This window comes from Panthera pardus, unplaced genomic scaffold, assembly GCF_024362965.1.
Source record: "Panthera pardus isolate Hobbes unplaced genomic scaffold, ASM2436296v1 HiC_scaffold_3, whole genome shotgun sequence".
Lineage (NCBI taxonomy): Eukaryota > Metazoa > Chordata > Mammalia > Carnivora > Felidae > Panthera > Panthera pardus.
Window position 1 is genome coordinate 21,447,468 of NW_026526876.1, and position 17,473 is coordinate 21,464,940.

Here is a 17,473-nt window from a genome sequence, read left to right on the forward strand (position 1 = left end):
TCTCACTAACGGAAGGATTTTTCTCTTGAGTTTTTTTCCGTCTAATTGCAGCTTCACTCTTCCTGGAAAAATTGGTCATGCCTGGATTGAGAGATCCACTTGAAGATTTTCCAGTCGTTTATCATGTATTTGTAACTGAGTTTTATTTAGATGCCGGTAATGTGGTCTTACAACTCTTCGATCAAAGTGTGTAACCAATGCCTCTCCCAAAAACTATTGTCTTCTTGTCATACCTGGATGGGTTTTGTCAAGTGGGGAGTTCATGCATTTCACTGGTCAAAAGATGGAGACCATTAAACGTGGTCTCCAGCTGCCTCATAGGACGATCACTTGGGGCTGTGAAGAGTGAGCCCAAAGGGTCCATGAAACAATGCTCCATGCGACCTGTTGCTCCTGTAAAGCAGTGCCCAGCATACAAGCTCTCCGTGTTACTTTCTAACTTCCCAGTTGGAAGTGAGCTGTGGGAAAGTGCTCAAAGCCCCTGGTATTTGACTAAGTCTAGGCAACACCATACGACCACGTTCTATCGAGTCCTACCCAGGTCCCCACTCTGATCCCAGTTCCCACTATTACTTCTATCAGCCAGCCCCCTTTGCCTTCAGTCGATGGTATCACTTCCAATTTCGATGACTGCTGGCTTGTCTTCATTTTGATGGCAACTACAAGTGAAAAAGCTCAGTAGCCTTGGCCTGTGGCCACCCCATTATTAACACAAGTTATGATTTTTCATTCAGTGCTTGACCACCCGGCAAGCACACTCTCCTCCTAATAGGCAGACCTTCTCTCTGCCTGGAGACAGGAGTTGGTGAAGCACAGATACCTAGAAAAAAACATCGTGCTCCCATCTTCCTCCAGAAGACATCGACCCAGCACCCTGGAAAGTAAAATGAGGCGGCGGTATTTGTTCGGCTGGTCTAGGTCCTTCCCTAACCCCCAGACTTGCCCACTACTCTTCATCAGATGATTTTCACCCCCTCTATGAACATTTCATCTAACCTTATACGTATTTTGGTACATAGTATATAAGAGCTGGCTCTTATATACTATTACTGATCACTTTTTCCCCAAATTCTTTGGCCTGTGTTCTTTGTATTATGCAGCAAAGACATTCATTCCATCGCATTTCCAAATTGCCCACTATGGGCCAAGTCCGATGCTTGGTTCCCTGAAGAGTGTGGATGAGGTCAAGGGTGAATAAGGGAGACTCAGTGACCGGGCCTTGGATGAGCCAACAACTGCGGACGACACACAGGCTGTACTAGCACAGCACCAACAAGGCATCATAAAAACGTGCTCTTGCCAAAATATGAAGAACAGCTAAACCTCATAGAAATGAACTGGAAAAATACAATCACGCATTCATTCTTAGTTTCATTCAACATACATTTTTGGAAGGTCTTAAATATCTAAACTTCTAAGTTCAACCGTAGTGGAAAATGAACAAGCTTCCTGTCCTCAAGTTGCTTATAACTGGGGTCTTAGGGGAGGCTGTAATCAGCTCTTGTTTATATTTTTATTGTAAAACATAAATATGGAATCTAACACTTACTAGGAAGTATATTATTTGGGACACGCAAGGACATTCGTTAGATTCAGACAGACACCGCTGTTCCCTAGTCATTCTTAGATTTTAAAATATTAAAACAACTTAAAATCAGAGCATTTCTCTGTGTTGAGGTCGTCAACATGAGCTGACGAGGCGTGTTGAGCATGCAAGAAGGGTGGCCGGCATGAGTCTAATTCATCCGAGAAATCCTCGCAGGTGTCGTGGATTCAAGACGGAATTTGAAGAACTTGCAGGGCATAGAGAGACAGGGCTCCAGGAAGGGAAGACGTCTGGACAGAATGTAGAGGGAAGTGAGGAAATCAGAATGGTGGTGGGTGGTGGGTGGTGGGCATGGGGGCAAAAAGATTCACTTAATGAGGCAGGAAGAGCAAAGCTGTGTGGTAAGGAAGGGGAAGAATAATGAGGAAGGAATCCTTGTAAGATTTACTCAGATCCTGATGAGGCTGAGCAGTTTTTAATTATTATTATTGAAACAAATTTTGGGGTAGGCTCCTCCGATCCCAAGGCCATGATCTTTCCTTCATGGTGCATCATGCGTGCTTGAAAAGGGCAGTAAGGGGGTGCCTGGGTGGCTCAGTCGGTTAAGCGTCCTACTCTTGATTTTGGTTCAGGTCATGAGATCTAGCCCTGGGTCAGGTTCTGTGCTGACAGCACGGAGCCTGCTTGGGATTCTCTCTCTCTCTCTCTTTTTGTCTCCCTCTCTCTCTGCTCCTCCCCTGTGTGCTCTGTCTCTTGCATGCTGTCTCTCAAAATAAATAAATAAATATTTTTTAAAAATAAAAAAATAAAAAGGGAAGTAGTAAAAGTCACCAGATAAAAAGGGCCCAATGCTGAGAGTCAGTTTACAAAATTTACCTTGAAACAAATGAAAAAAAAAAAAAAATAGCATAGAGAGTAAAGTGTGCATGGATTCTAAACATAAAAATAGAAGGTGGAAAAAAAATGTATTTTCAGCCGGCCGCAACCAGACTCCCAGAAATCTTTTTGCACTTCCCTGTGCTATTAGCATCTATTTGGTTAAAACTTTGAGGAATACTGCCCTCCGTCCCGTCACCAACATTCACCTCTCAGTTTGTACACTTAACACAAGACATGCCATGAAAAACATTTGTACCTTCAAAACAGCGTGATATCAAAACACCTAAAGCAAACTGTTAGAATTTGCAAGAACAATTTGGGCAAAAAAACACACCTGTGAACCCAAATAAGCACAAAACCACAAAAACAGCAAAGGGAGTCGCTTCTGTTGGGCAGCTCTTCGCGAACATCTCTTTCCTTCCTTTCTTATGGTTCTTTTGGAAAACCTCCAAGATCTGCTTTAAGCACCAATTGTACCGGTCATGCCCACAGCTGGAATATTGATGCCAGCGGAAGAATCTGTGATGTAAGTAAGCTCAGTTGCTTAAGCATCCGATTTCATTTTAGCTCAGGTCACGATCTCAAGTCATGAGATCAAACCCGGTTGGGATTCTCTCTCCCTCCCTCTCTCTGCCCCTCCCCTCCCATGCTCTCTCTCTCTCTCTCTCTGTCTGTCTTTCAAAATAAATAAATAAACATAAAAGTAAAATTAAAATAAAATAAAATACATTTTCAAGCATGGTACCCAGCCTAGCACCCCACATCCCCTGCATTCTACTCCTAATCTCTGATAGTGGCATCTCTTTTGAGAAAACAGAGGCCCCAGCGCCATGACATTCAGACAAGGGAGGCCATCTCTCTTCTGCAACCTTGCACAGAATTAGGTCATGGAATTTCAAGAGTGTTGGGTCCCAACACTTCCAACACGTCTTGGAAGACAACTTCCGCTTTTCCTTTTTTCCCTTTTGATAAATGCTAAGCTCCGTGTCAAAATATTTACGATCAGAGCCAGGAAAATCGGACGTTTTCTTTTGACTTAGTTCTCTGCCTCTGGTTGGGTGTTCTGGCCACTTCTCTTCCCACTGCTCATTCCTCTTTCCTCCTTTCCACTTTTCCAACTTTTCCTCAGTTCCCGCTATTTCCATCTTTTCCTCTCTCTTTATAGTATTTCTCATGGCTCATGTACAATGCAGAACAAGGGAATGGGGAATAATTGCCTAAATAAGTAGACTGTCCAGTGGACAGGTTGTAATGGTCGGGTCAATGAGGGCCAAGATCTCTCTCATGTAGTTAGGAGGTACCCACTTTGAAGACTTTTTTTGAAAATGAAGTAAACCCTTTGAAAGTCTAAGCTGTAAATGGGTAACACTAAGGTACAAATTCAAATATTTTTTTCCCTCATTATCTTCAAAAACTTTCTGCCCTAACCAGCTGCCTACTCTGTCCTATCACTGATACATATTTCAATATTACTGTTGTTGTTTAAATTGACTGAATTCAATGAAACCCAAACTATAGGTCAATTTGGCAAACGTTTGTAAACTTGTTTTATTGGGCAAGATGAGTACGATGTAACTTAAGTCCTGCCCTGGAGGAACTTCACACTTTGGTGGGGAGAATAAATAAATATATATCCATTTATATAGATAAATGTATTAGTTATCTATCACTGTGTAACAAATTACCCCAAAATTTAGTGGCTTGAGATAATCCACATTTGTCACTGCACAGTTTGTGTAAGTCAGGAATATGGGCATGGCTTAGCTGGATCCTTTGCCTCAAGTTTTCTTATAAGAGTAAAAAGTGTTGGTTTAGGGTCTGCGGTTCTTTCTGAAGACTCAACTATAGGAATTTTCATTTCTTAGTTCACCAATGGGGTTGTTGGAAGGGTTCAGTTCCTTGATGGTTTCTTAAGCTCAATTTCTCAATTTCTCACCAGCTGTGGGCTGAAGGCCACCCTTAGTTCCTTGCCACATGGCCCTCTCCCCCATGGCAGTTTGCTATCAAAGTATGCAAGCTGAGAAGGCAATAGAGATTCTGCTGACAAACCAAAGTTACCATCTTATATAAACTAATTTTAGCAATGACAGCCCATCACTTCTGTGTATTCCATTGTTTAGAAGTGAGTCATCAGGTCTAGCCCATGCTCAGAAAGAGAGGATTACATGAGGGTCTTTAGACCAGCAGGGATGACCACTGGGAGCTATGTAAGAAGCTGCCTATTACACATAAAGGTTAAGAGATTATTAAAGTGAGGCTCAAAGAAGCCATGATTCTGTCAAAGCAGGGAGTGGTGGAAGAAATCTTCTCTCTACAAAAGGAGGTGTTTTCTGACTACACTGGGCTTCTTTAGGTTTTGGCATCTACCCAGTGATTTGTGGAATGATCCTTGACTTGCAGAATTTGTGACTGGAGCCTTGAGAGCTAACCACTTAAGGTGTTATGTCCCTAATCATGGAGAAACAGGGTGCCTCCACAGGGTCCCAAAAGCCATATTTATAGTTGTTCTATTTAACATCTGTCTCAAGGAAAGTTTCGTAGTCCTTTGGTCATTTAGTTGTTTATTTATTCACTTATTTATGTATCGGTTAATGCTAGACAGTGAAACTCAAAGATGAATTACCTTTGAGGCACCTGGATGGCTCAGTCAGTTAAGTGTCTGACTCTTGGTTTTGGCTCAGGTCATGATCTCACAGTTTATGAGATGCAGCCACATATCAGCCTCTGCACTATCACTGCAGAGCTTGGGATTCTCTCTCTCCCTCTCTCTTCTCCTTCCCCCCAATCTCAAAATAAATAAATAACTTAAAAAAACCTTAAAAAAAAAGATGAATTACCTTTGAGGCAATCAAGATCTAGATCACAGGACTCAGAAATGAGGTAATCAAGACTAGATCATGGGACTCAGAAGTGAGTAAGATTTACTTTTGAGGGTCTCTCCTCAATCCAGACAAGGGTTCAACAAACTACATCCTATAGATCAAATCTACCCCTGCCCTCATCTGTTTCTTTATAGCTCATGAGATAAAAATGGTTTATACGTTTCTTAATGTTTGAAAGAACAAACAACAGAAGAAAAATGTTTTGTGGCACATGAAAATGGTATGAAACTCAAATTGCAGTACCCATAAAGCTTTATTTGGACACAATCATGCCCATTTATTTACATATTGTCTATGGCTGCTTTTGCAGAGTTGAGAACATATGACGTATAAAGTCTAAAATATTTACAGTCTGGCTCTTTAAGAGGAAGTTTGCCTACTCCTGGTCCGGAGAAGGATGGACATACAAACAAATAATTAACCGCCTTATGATACGTGATATTCTAGACACACATACCAGGGTCGTCAGGAGCACACAGGCGTGAATTCTGTTCATAACTGCTTCTGGGTTGGTGATGAAAGGCTTCGTGGAGGTCTCCTTGAGAATAAGTAAGGGTTTTCCTGAAATGGGAGGTGTTAGAGAGAAAATTATTCATGGCGCTTGTTAAAGATGGTTCAGGAAGACTTTACCCAAAAGAGACTGCTGCAATGTGGATTTTGTAGAAAGGGAGATAGAGGGGACTCAACCCTGAATACAACAAGGGCTGGCAGAGATGCATAGCCAAGGAGCAGGGTGGGGTCCCTTGGTGGAAAAGTACTAGGAGGAAATATCAAGACTGGGGGGATTCTGGCTAAACCAACCCAACAAGATTTTTGCTGAAGACTGGCCAGGGTGATAAGATATCCAGGGTGCAGGATGAGGAATTTGATCAGATATCCAGGGTGGGGGATTTTTGCAAAACTGATCCAGCAGGATTCCTGCTGAAACTAGACTGAACGATCCAAGGACAGAGCCCAAGGTTGGGGCCGGGTCAGAAAGAGGATTCAGAACAGTCTGACTCAAGTTTGGTCAGAAGAGAGAGTCTTTGAGTGTCTGTCAGTAGAGAAAAGAGAGAAGGACAATCTCTTTCAATATCCTTAAATTGGTGACTACGGGATCCTTAGAGGGTTTAAGGTACCCCTGAAATTGTTTGCCAAACCTGTGTTTATATGCATATGTGTGTTTCTTCCCCGCTAGGGAGAGGGTCCGGTTCTCACAACAGGTTTTTTTTTTTTTTTTTTAACTGTTTAAGAATCACTCTTGCGGGCAGACATGGCAGCCTGTGCAAAGCCACAGATGTGTAAGACACAATAATACACTTTTAGGGGTCAACAGTGAGAATACAAAATAGGTTTCTATGGGGTGTAGATGGAAATAAGGCTAAATAAAGCTACTCGCCATTGGAGGGATAGCCCAGGACCTGAATGGGGCAGAGGTCTGAGGCTGACTCAATATAGTTTAAAGTACTCGCTAGCACAAGGATATTGACCAAAATCAAGTTAAACAGACTTGGTCTCTGCTCTCAAGTGGCCACTCCATCGGAAGCAGCTGATGGATAGGCTAGAAGAATTCAGTCACCTATGGAGAGGCTGTGGGTTGGCAGTTCACCATAGTAACACTGAGGAAGTTGGCCAGATATCCAGCTCTTGAGTCAATCCTTGATCAAACCCCATCTCCTATTCCCCTCCAAACCAAAACAACATGGACTAAACCTGCCGTGGCCCTGCGAAAGTCTGGCCAAACAGCAAAAGGCAGGCACAAGAACCAGCTTCCTCTTCAAGAGGGTGGGGGGTCTTTGTATTTGATGGTGCCGGGGGCACACAGAACAACAGAGAACTCTCCAGTACTGGCAGGGAGAGTCTGCAGGCTCTGGACGTGAGGTGTGTGGGGAGGAGGTAATGGTTTTCACTGAATTCCTTTTTATATTTTATTTAGATTAAGTTCTGCTCAGCGGGGTGATTTCTTAATTAGAGCCGCCCAGCCAGGCAGACCTCCAGCTCAGACCCCTGTGCTGCCTTCTAAGGTTTCATGAGGGACCTTGTCCTGCCTTATTTCCTGAGTTCTAATATTTGAATAGTGTGCAGTGGATTTCAATGGGAGGAAAGACATGTAATTTAATCATCTTTATTAGATTTTGCCTGTGGATGGGGAGAGGGGAAGGAAGGAGGAGGGACGTGTGTCCTCTCTTTGTTAATTTTTTTTCCTTTTTCTCTACCTTTCTTCCAGTGGTCAAAGAAGTTGGAGACTCAACGGCTGTTTCTTTTTCCTTCATTTTTCAAACAAAGAAGCTTCATGAGAACATTAAGCCCCAAAGAGAATTGTGTTCATTGCAAGACTTGTCAAGGATCGGTGGAGAGATTTATATAAACAAATCATTCAGTTCTTCCTTTGGTGACCTTGGTCCTGAGAGTGAATGCGATGGTCCTACAGCTTTTTGGCCCTTCATCAGTACAGAAGCTGCAGTCTGTGCTCAGCAAGACCTCACCAAATGCAGGAAAATTAAAGAGAGAAATGGTCCATGGCGTATTCTTACCCACCATAAATTGGCGTCATTTTGGCCACCATCCAGGGGAGAGAAACCAGCCTCCTGAAACAGAGAAAAAAGATCAGAAGCTGCTGTAAGGAAGGGAGGTTTGTCGAGTTGCTTTCCTCAGGATGGGAGAGGAAAACTGAGAAGGAATTAACAGGAGCAAATAGTCAGCAGGGGTCTTTTAGGGGAAATAAATCTACTGGAGTTTTCCAACAAAGAAAGACAGAATGCAGCATAGCACATCAAAAAAGTAATAATAAATAATAGAAAGAAAGAAGGAAAGAAAGAAGGAAAGAAAAAAGAAATAATCATGTCCAGAATTATCCCAATTGTCTTGCTCAATGCAAACACACACACACACACACACACACACACACACACACACACCCTGCAGCCTATAATCCTCCCTCATGCCCCTATCCTGTTGATCTTTCTTCACTTAAAAATTATCGGCAAAGAATTTATTCATTTGGGAGAATTCCAGGCACTACATTTATGTTCAGTTCAAATGAAATGGGATCCAGACTTTTCAAACTGTGCTGTTCTGCAGATAAAACACAAAGGCAGGACCTCATTATCTGGAGACATGGTCCTTTCTTTTTCCTCTTGCCTTTTGTTTTTAAGCAATTTTAGGCTTGTTTGGAAAGTCTCATAACAGGGGCAGAGCATTTTTCACCACATCTATTTCAGGAGGGTTTTTAGTTAAGAATAATGAATTTACCTCTAAACAGATGGAAGAGTTTTACTAAAGCTAGAAAAGACACTTTTACTAATATCCCCGATAGGCTGATCTTAATCCTCTCATTGTTAAAAATGCTTGGTCTACGAGAGTCTTATTTATGTGCCAAATGTCTTTATTAAATCATTAAATTAACACAGAAAAAAAATCCTATTACAATGAGTTTCTGTGTATGATCAAAAGTTGTCCATGGCCTTGCTGATAGCCTACTTATTCCAAAATTTAAAAAGGTGAAATCCCAGGAGAGCCCAACACTTGGCCAAGTTTTTAAAATTTCATTGTAATATGGCCGGAAGGGTTACTAGGCCCCAGCCAAGAAAAGGCCTAAATTTTTATCAAGGCAGTAGTCCCTAAAAAAAAGAAAACTGTGAAAAATAGGCTTCCCATTCACCCATAGAAATGAACTCTTGGCAACATTGCAATATGATTTGACCTGTAGAAACACGAGTCTCTGATATCCACTTTGATTTAAAAAACCCAAGGGTCACATTCAAAGACCAATTGCACTAGTGAATCCGGGGCTGTGGGATTGTGAAAAGAGTTTAAAAAGTCAAGAGAAGCAAAGTTTGGTATATTGGATTTTGAAATTGAACTATATATATATATATATATATTTGAATGCAAAATTAGTACATGTTGACCATAGGAGAAAAAATTCACTCCTGACCCTCCCACTGAGAAAGTACATTTGTTTTGGATTTCTAGACCTGATTCCTGCCTTTATGTGGAAGTGACCATTAAAGATTCTGTGTTAGGGCATAGTCTAGAAGCACGGGGCCTGATGGACATTAGGAGAACCTAAAAAGAGAAGAAGAGATCCAACTTGGAGGGTCCAAGGCCTATGTCCTGTCAAGGGGATTCGGAGGGCTAGGTTAACCAAGTAATGGAAGGTGGCAGGAGGTCCAGATGAAGCGGTACACAAGGTGAGGCAATGCAGGGTGCAAGATCTTAGGTAGAACCAAGAGGTAGTGGGGGGCCTGGGTGGCTCAGCCGGTTAAGCGTCCAACTCTTGGTTTTGGCTCAGGTCATGATCTCACAGTTCCATGAGTTCAAGCCCTGTGTCGGGCTCTGCACTGGCAGCACGGAGCCTGCTTGGGATTCTCTCTCTCTCTCTCTCTCTCTCTCTCTCTCTGCCCCTCCCCAGCTCGTGCAGTCTTGGTTTCTCTCAAAATAAATAAATAAATAAAAAAGAACCAAGAGGTAGCAAAAGATATGTGGCTGATGTCGGAGAAAGAAAGGAAGCATGCAACGGGCTTGGTCCTGGAGATGCATATAAAGTCCTTTAGCCTTTCAAAGATTGTTAACCCAAATTACTTTTCTTGGTTCTTCCAGATGCCTTAGTATCTCACATTATTACTAAGTACCTGCTATGTTCAAAATAAACATTTGGGAAGCAAGGGTGATTTTTCTCTTTTCTTTTTAATTGCAATTGTGATGTACTCGTGGCCTGACGTTACATGAAGTCTGGCTTAGATTAGCCCCTGGCTGAGAGATCCCTGCTAATTTAGTGACTGCAATTATGCCTGCCTCTAACCGTGGTCTGCTTTTTGTGGCACATGCCCTTGGAGTCGTTCTTCTCCAACAGAAGCAATGGTTATGCTGGCCCTCTATACGTTTTTGCCTCATCGGTGACACAACCGCCAGGATTAGGGGTATGATCTGTGACCCTGAAACAGAGTGAAATTAATTGGCAATGAGGGGGCTGATTCCATGAAAAAGCCTGAGCACCCGTAAGTCCTCTCATAAAAGAGCCCAACTAACACAGGTGCACACCTGCCTTTCAGCCCTAACGATTCCTCCAATAAAAGCAGCAAAAAGGAACAAACATACAAACATACAACCCTTGCTTTCAGTCTGCAAGGTTGGCAAAGAGGAAACGCTCGCATAATTTAATGCTGGCAGAGGTGGTGAGTGGGTGAGTGGGGGGGTGGTGTCTCCCCTCTCCTTGTACTAAAAAAATGCAGGAGCTCTAAGTTTGGGGTTTACACAACTTGACTCCAGAGGAAGGTAGAGAGCCTGCACGTTAAAAAAAAAAAAAAATTTTATACCAGTTCTAAAATCTAAATTAAAAAGCAATTTCTCCCCGAGTATTATTTATTAACAGAAAGAAGTATATGCCACGTGCTATCTGTGAACCCACCTTCACGCTTCTAGATTCACAAATGATACCAAGGAAAGCCACTGGTTGAGTCTGTGCATTTAGCGGCAACTAAGGATGTAGACTGAAGCTCGTTGAAAGCTCACTAAAAGTCAGCTCATCTTGCTCTTCCTGAGACGAGGAATGTGGCTGCGAAGCCACGGGAGGCTGGGGGTGTAGAGGCTGCAAGCAGGAAGAGGGGGAAGTGAGCAGGGGGGGGTGGTGCCTGGGAGGGCTCCGGGCAAGTAACCAACTCCTTCACTGGGGGCAGGTGCAAATCTCCAGGGTCAGTACAGGGCAACTTGGGAAGGCAAGGGAGGAAAGAGATTTCTGGAAGTCTCCCGCTGTCCCTCCTGCCCGCTTGCCTCCTTTTCCTGGTGGTTGATTGCAAGGAGCCGCGGAAGGAAGGATGTATCAAACCCGAAGAAGAAAGAACCCCTACCATGTTGCCCCCCACGACACCAACTCTGAACTGCAGCAACACCGTGGCAGCGGCACGTTGCAGATTAACAGCAGCAGGGGCAGGAGGCGAGTCGGGGCTGACTGTTTTCTTTAGCGCCAGTGTAGGCACAGGCTCCATATCAAAGGGAGAGGGGAGCGAGTCTGTGCAATCTCGCATCAGGTCCTGGACTAGGGGTGGGGGTGGGACCAAGTCCCAGAAGATGTCAGTCAAACACGGGCTGGATTTCTAGACCTCATCTCTGTGACCCTTTGAATGTGCAAGGAAACTTACAGTCCATCTGCTACAATCAGTTTGGGGCGGTGGAGGGGGTGGGCGTGCTGAGCAGCTGGGAGGGGCACTTCAGGCCTCCAAGTGTAACTTTTGTTTTATTCTGCTTGTTTTCCCCCTGCGTGGAATTTCTCCCTGGGGGACAGAGTAGGAGGGTCCCAGCTAGCATTATAATGGGTTTCCGCTGGCTCGCTTGGGTGGCTCAGTCTAGCTGAGCATCTGACTCTTGATTATGGCTCAAGTGATGATGCCAGGGTGGAGGGATCCAGCCCCACATGGGGCTCTGTGCTGAGTGTGGAGCCTGCTTAAGATTTTCTCTCTCTCTCTCTCTCTCCCTCTGTCCCCTCCCCTACTTGCAGACTGTCGCTCTCCCTCGCTCACATACAAATAAAAAATAAAATGAATTTAAAAAAATGGGTTTCCCCAGAACACAGGATGAAGGCACGGGAGAAAGTGCCCAGAGCCAACATCAGATCCTTTGTGGGGGATAACTACGGGTCCCCAAACTTGCCCACAATCAAGGGACACCTGGTAACGTAGGTGACCGTGTACTTTTTATTTCCAGCTCTGTCATCTCCCTGAGCAAACGTTAGAGGGATCACACATCTTGATCCTGAATTATCAGGTGGCGTAAGAGAAGCCCCACCAGGGTTGCTATCGATTACTTAGGATGAAAAGGAATCGCTTTGTGGTGGGAGTACTTCTTTATTTTTGCACGTTCTTGAGGACAGCTGGGAAAGGAGGGGGAGAGGACATTTTGGAACTGGCCATTTCTCATGGCTGTCCTGTTCGCCGCTGAGAACATTTTCTCCAGACCCCAGATCTCACTGAGAAGAAATGAGACTTGTGATCGGGCATCCTGGAGCCTGGGTATTTTTCTAAGCCTTTCTATGTCTGCCAGGTCCCCTGAAGCTCTTACCGCTGTAACTCTTCCAACTTTCCATTGTAGATGCAACTTTCCTGGGAAAGAATTATCCTTTGCTCCATTGCTCAGTCATTCAACAAACACCACCCAGGACATACATCGAGTGGAATAAGGCCTAACACTGTCTTTCAGAGGTACGTTTCCCTAAATATCATCTCCCCGCCCCCCAAGACCCTGCCAAGCTTTTGAGAGAACTTCTTTGTGAAAGGGTGAACAAGGCTCACACCCATCAGAAGAAACTCCCTCTGGCATTTCCATTCGGAGGTCATTACTGGCTTCCGTGGAACCACTCTGGGACTGGGAGGGTACCTCAGGGGATAGGGGATGTGAATTTTGAAACTAATAATAAAGACAGCTTATGTGCAGGTAGCTCTTTGCAGTTCACACAGAGCTTTCACGTGCTTTTAACCTGTTACACAGCCAGGCATGAGCTCAAAGCCACGATTCCCCTCTCGCTGGGCCCTGTGATTAGCGCTGGGGCTCAAGTTGCCCAAGGCAGGCCTCCTGGTGACTCGGCAGCCCCACGGTGCTTGTGAGGCCCTGGGTACATGGTAATGTCCCACTCAGAACTTAGCAATCACTCATATTTGCCATCTGTGTGACACACAGCCCCCAACGGTCAGACTGCCTCCATGACACATGAGGACAGCACCGAAATCCTCTCTACCTGGCTCTGTCTTCCTGTTAGCTACTCACCTAGCGTGGCCATTCACTCACAAAACAAAACCAACAGAATGAAAAAATGAATTAAGAAAATCACAAGAATGATGATTATAGGGATCGAGCCTGGTTTCAGGATTTGGGGTTATTTCTGTTCTTTGTGGGTATTTCCTTGGACCGAGAATCAGCATTAAAACAAATAAAAAAATAAAGCCCAAACAGCAAAACTATAATGGTTCTCAAGTTTTGACCTTTGTGCCATTTACCATCAGAGGTCATGAGAGCCACAATTACAGGACCCAGAACGGAGTTTATCTGTGAGGGACAGATTGCAGCACATTCTGTTTTCTGGGGCTTTTTCAAATCTAAATATCTTCGCCGGTGATATATGATCGTCTGTGATTGTTTATTTAGTTTTGTCTTTTTTTTTTTTTTTTTTTTTGCTTTTTTTTAAAGGCAGCTTTTAGGGTCAGCCTTCACAAACAGTGGCTCAACATCTCTACAGTGTCAGCCCAGCCCCGGGCTTCTGCCTCGACCAACCCATGATGACCAGGCATGTGACCTGTCCCCAGCTGGCCGGGACACGCTACTCCTGCCATTATTACTAAAGCTCTGGGGGAGGGCGGGGTGTGGAGAATCAGCAAACCTGACTGGTTCAAATGGATTTCCACTCTTCATGTTCAAGCATTTTGGGTTTGAGGAAATCCCAAACATTTTGAGCCCTGGGCACTTTTTCCATTAATATTTTAAACTGATGTGTATGTCAAGGGAAATTTAATATGTAGGTTTCTGATTCATTTACACTTAACCCATCAAAATATTGTTCTGCAAGAGGCATTTGGTGTCCAAGAAATCTTAAGAGCCTTTTTATAAGCTTTTAAACTTCTTTTAAACGTTAAGAAGCAGAAGTTACCGTCTCCCCAGTGTAAACAGGAGTGAATCCCCGGTGGCGGGAGGGGAAGGGGAGGGTAGAGGGAGGTGGAAGGAAGGCGCCCAGACACACGGACCTCAGTCCCTGAGGGACACCAGCCCGGGGCCCCCCGTGCTTCACAAGCCCCCTCCTGGTGCTTCATGCCTCCCCCACAATCTGGGGGAACGACTGGGCCTACCTTTTTGAATCCTGAGGGCAAAGGCAAGCTCTTTCAGGGGTCCCGCTGTTGGCAGAGAAAGCTCTCGAGTGTTCTCCAGAGAAGGATACAGACTCCAAGATTTTACTTCCAGGCAAGACCCTTTTTTTTCCCCTTCAAAGAAAGTGCTCATAATGTGTCCTTTCATTTATAATTTTATGAACGTCTCAATTGAACATGTAAAGAAAGTGGAAAAATTCTAAGTTGCCGTGGATGTTTGGCATTTTTCCTCGCTCTGCTAAAATCTACTTTCACCCCCAAGCGAAATGGTTTCAGAGCCTCTCATGAAAGGGGGGGAAGGCCCGTGGGGGCAGCCGTCTGGAATCAGAGTCTTCGTGAAAGACATTTGTATTTTAATTATTCGAGTAGGATCTGCTTGGGTTTTCACCCTCTTTCACTTGGCTTTCCATGGTGAAAGTGAACGTTACATTTCGCAATGCCTGTCACTTCCGTAAACAGGCACTCTCATATTTTATCCTGTTTTACCAACAGAAAGCGGTAGAGGCTGCTGAGCCTAGCATCCCTGGTACAGGTTTGTTTGTTTGTGGCGTATTGTTGTTATTTTTCTGTTTTTCTAAAAATAGGGGGGAAACTTGAGAATAAAAGAAATCATCCATGATACAAATTTTGTTCTGTTTTTGGAATTTTTTTACATTTACTTATTTACTTTGAAAGAGAGAGAGAGAAAGTAAGCGGGTATGCAAGTAGGGGAGGGGCAGAGAGAGAGAGAAAGGGAGAGAATCCCAAGCAGGCTCTACACTGTCAGCACAGAACCGGATGCAGTGCTGGAACTCACAAACCATGAGATCATGACCTGAGCCGAAACCAAAAGCCAGACACTCAACTGACTGAGCCACCCAAGCACCCCTGGATTTTGTTTTAATCCTCATAGTTTCAAGGAAATGCAGAAAGCATTCATATTCAGAAAAGAAGCCGAGGAAAAATGTTAGACGGCACTTCTCTTCAGATTTAACAAATATATTATTATACGGAGGCTTTTTTTTTCCCTGGGTATCAGCGATATCTGTTTTTCTCCTGCCTCATTTTAAAAAGATTCAGGCCCTCTAAAAACTGATGTTTTACAGGGTGCCTGGATGGCTCAGTCAGTTAAGCGTCCGACTTCAGCTCAGGTTCGAGCCCCGCGTCGAGCCCTGTGCTGACAGCTCGGAGCCTGGAACCTGCTTCGGATTCTGCGTCTCCCTCCCTCTCTGCCCCTCCTCTGCTCATGCTCTGTCTCTCTCACTCCCAAAAATGAATGTATGTTAAAAAATTTTTTTAAAAACTGATGTTTTATTCCCATCAAGATATATTTTCTTCAGTTCTCTTACGTGATTTCAGGTGCAGAGACAAGATCGTGCCTATGCTGTAGGAGTTGGTGTTATTGGAGCTGGTCGAGAAATAAGGGAGGATAGAGACGGAGCCAGGCAAAACCCTGGTCGCAAGAGTGCAGGCAGCATGCGTTTGGGGAATGCCATGCCTTACCCGTGTTGCTGTCCTTCCAGCCTCGTGGGTAAGGAATGCCTTACCCTGTGTTGCCCGTGTTGTCTGACATGGATGTCGATATTTTTGAGGAAATCAGATTTAGAAATTCTTCCAGAAGTGCCAAAAGGAACATGAAAAACATCCTTCTGAAAAGCAGAGTCGACTTTTGGGTACCTTAAGGTAGTCATCTCTCTCTTATTGTGAAAGTGTCTCTTTTTTCAGTAAAATTTCAAATAGCATCGTTATCATTATAGTCCCTCCAACTATGCTATAGTTTATTGCATTGTTAAATTTTTTGTGTTCTTTTGATTTTTCTTCTTTTGAGAAAAAGGTTATCTAACTTGTGTATCTTTATAACTGCTTTTGCAGTTTTAAACTCTTTTGAGTATTTAATTTTACAGCATCCCCCAAAGCTTGGCTGGAAGGTGTGCCCGTGACCATGACGAAATAGCAGAACCGTGACCTCCCAATTGCATTTGTGCGACTTGACTTACGGGTTGGCAAAGGAAATTCTTGTCTAGGAAGAATAAGGCTAGACATATGTTCGTCAAGTTTTTTTATTTACTTGATTTTTTAAAGTTTATTTATTTATTTTGAGAGAGACAGAAACAGTACAAGTGTTGGGGTGGGGTGGGGGGAGAGGGAGAGAGAGAATCCCAAGCAGGCTCTGCGATGCCAGCACAGAGCCAGATGGGGGCTCAACCTCACAAAACTGCCCCTCCCCTGCCCACACTCTGTCTCTCTGTCTCTCTCTGTCTCAAAAATAAATAAACATGAAAACAAAACTATAAATGTCACCTCCACAAAGCATCAGATGAGCGCAATTCAAACTATGATTCTGAATTCTGAAAATATGTAAATGAACCAAATAATATGCTTCATTTTCAGTTCTTTCATGGCTCTTAGTTACCAGCAGAGGAGGGAGTCAGTTTCCAATTTACTTCCAATTTTAAGAGCTTTATTTGAACATCGAACATTGTTTTCCATTCTAGTTAGAGCTGCAATCCTAAACTTCTCTTAACAGCTACAGTAGAAGACCCTTCCCCAAATTACCCTCTTTTTTATGGACCATTAAACGAGCCGAAAACACTAATTAAATGATCATTAGCTTGAGGATGAATAATTAGATTTACATGTTGCCTCTTATGTTCAAAGAACTGCTTAGGCACAAGCTAATTAATCGACAAATGAAGAATACTCCAGCATTATTGTATAATTAGACAATCTCAGGAGGAAACAAGAGAATTGCCAGGGGGAGGCAGACAGTTTTGCAGGGCTCCATGGCATTTATTTTTTCATTGCTCGGGTGAAATGGTCAGACCTGAATTCAACTGCCAACTCATGACTTCTATTTACAAATATATTATTTTTTTTAATTAAATTAAATTAGATTAAATTAAATTTTATTTTATTTTATTTTTAATGTTTATTTATTATTGAGAGACAGAGAAAGACAGAGCATGAGCATGGGAGGGGCAGAGACACAGAATCTGAAGCAGGCTCCAGGCTCCGAGCTGTCAGCACAGAGCCTGTCGCAGGGCTTGAACTCACAAACTGTGAGATCATGACCTGAGCTGAAGTTGGATGCTTAACCAACTGAGCCACCCAGGCGCCCCTAAATATATTCTTTTTTAAAAGATTGAAGTTACCCAAATGATGAGGAATTGGAAATGAAAACACATGAATAACCCAAAATATTGCCTTTAACATGAACTTTTTGGGCTATTTTTTAAGACTTTGTTCCCCATGAACAGTGAACTTAAGTGAGTCTATTTCATGATATGTGGTGACTGTACATTCTTTTCTTCACCAGTGCACTCATTTGCAAAAATTATTGCTGTGTGTGTGTGTGTGTG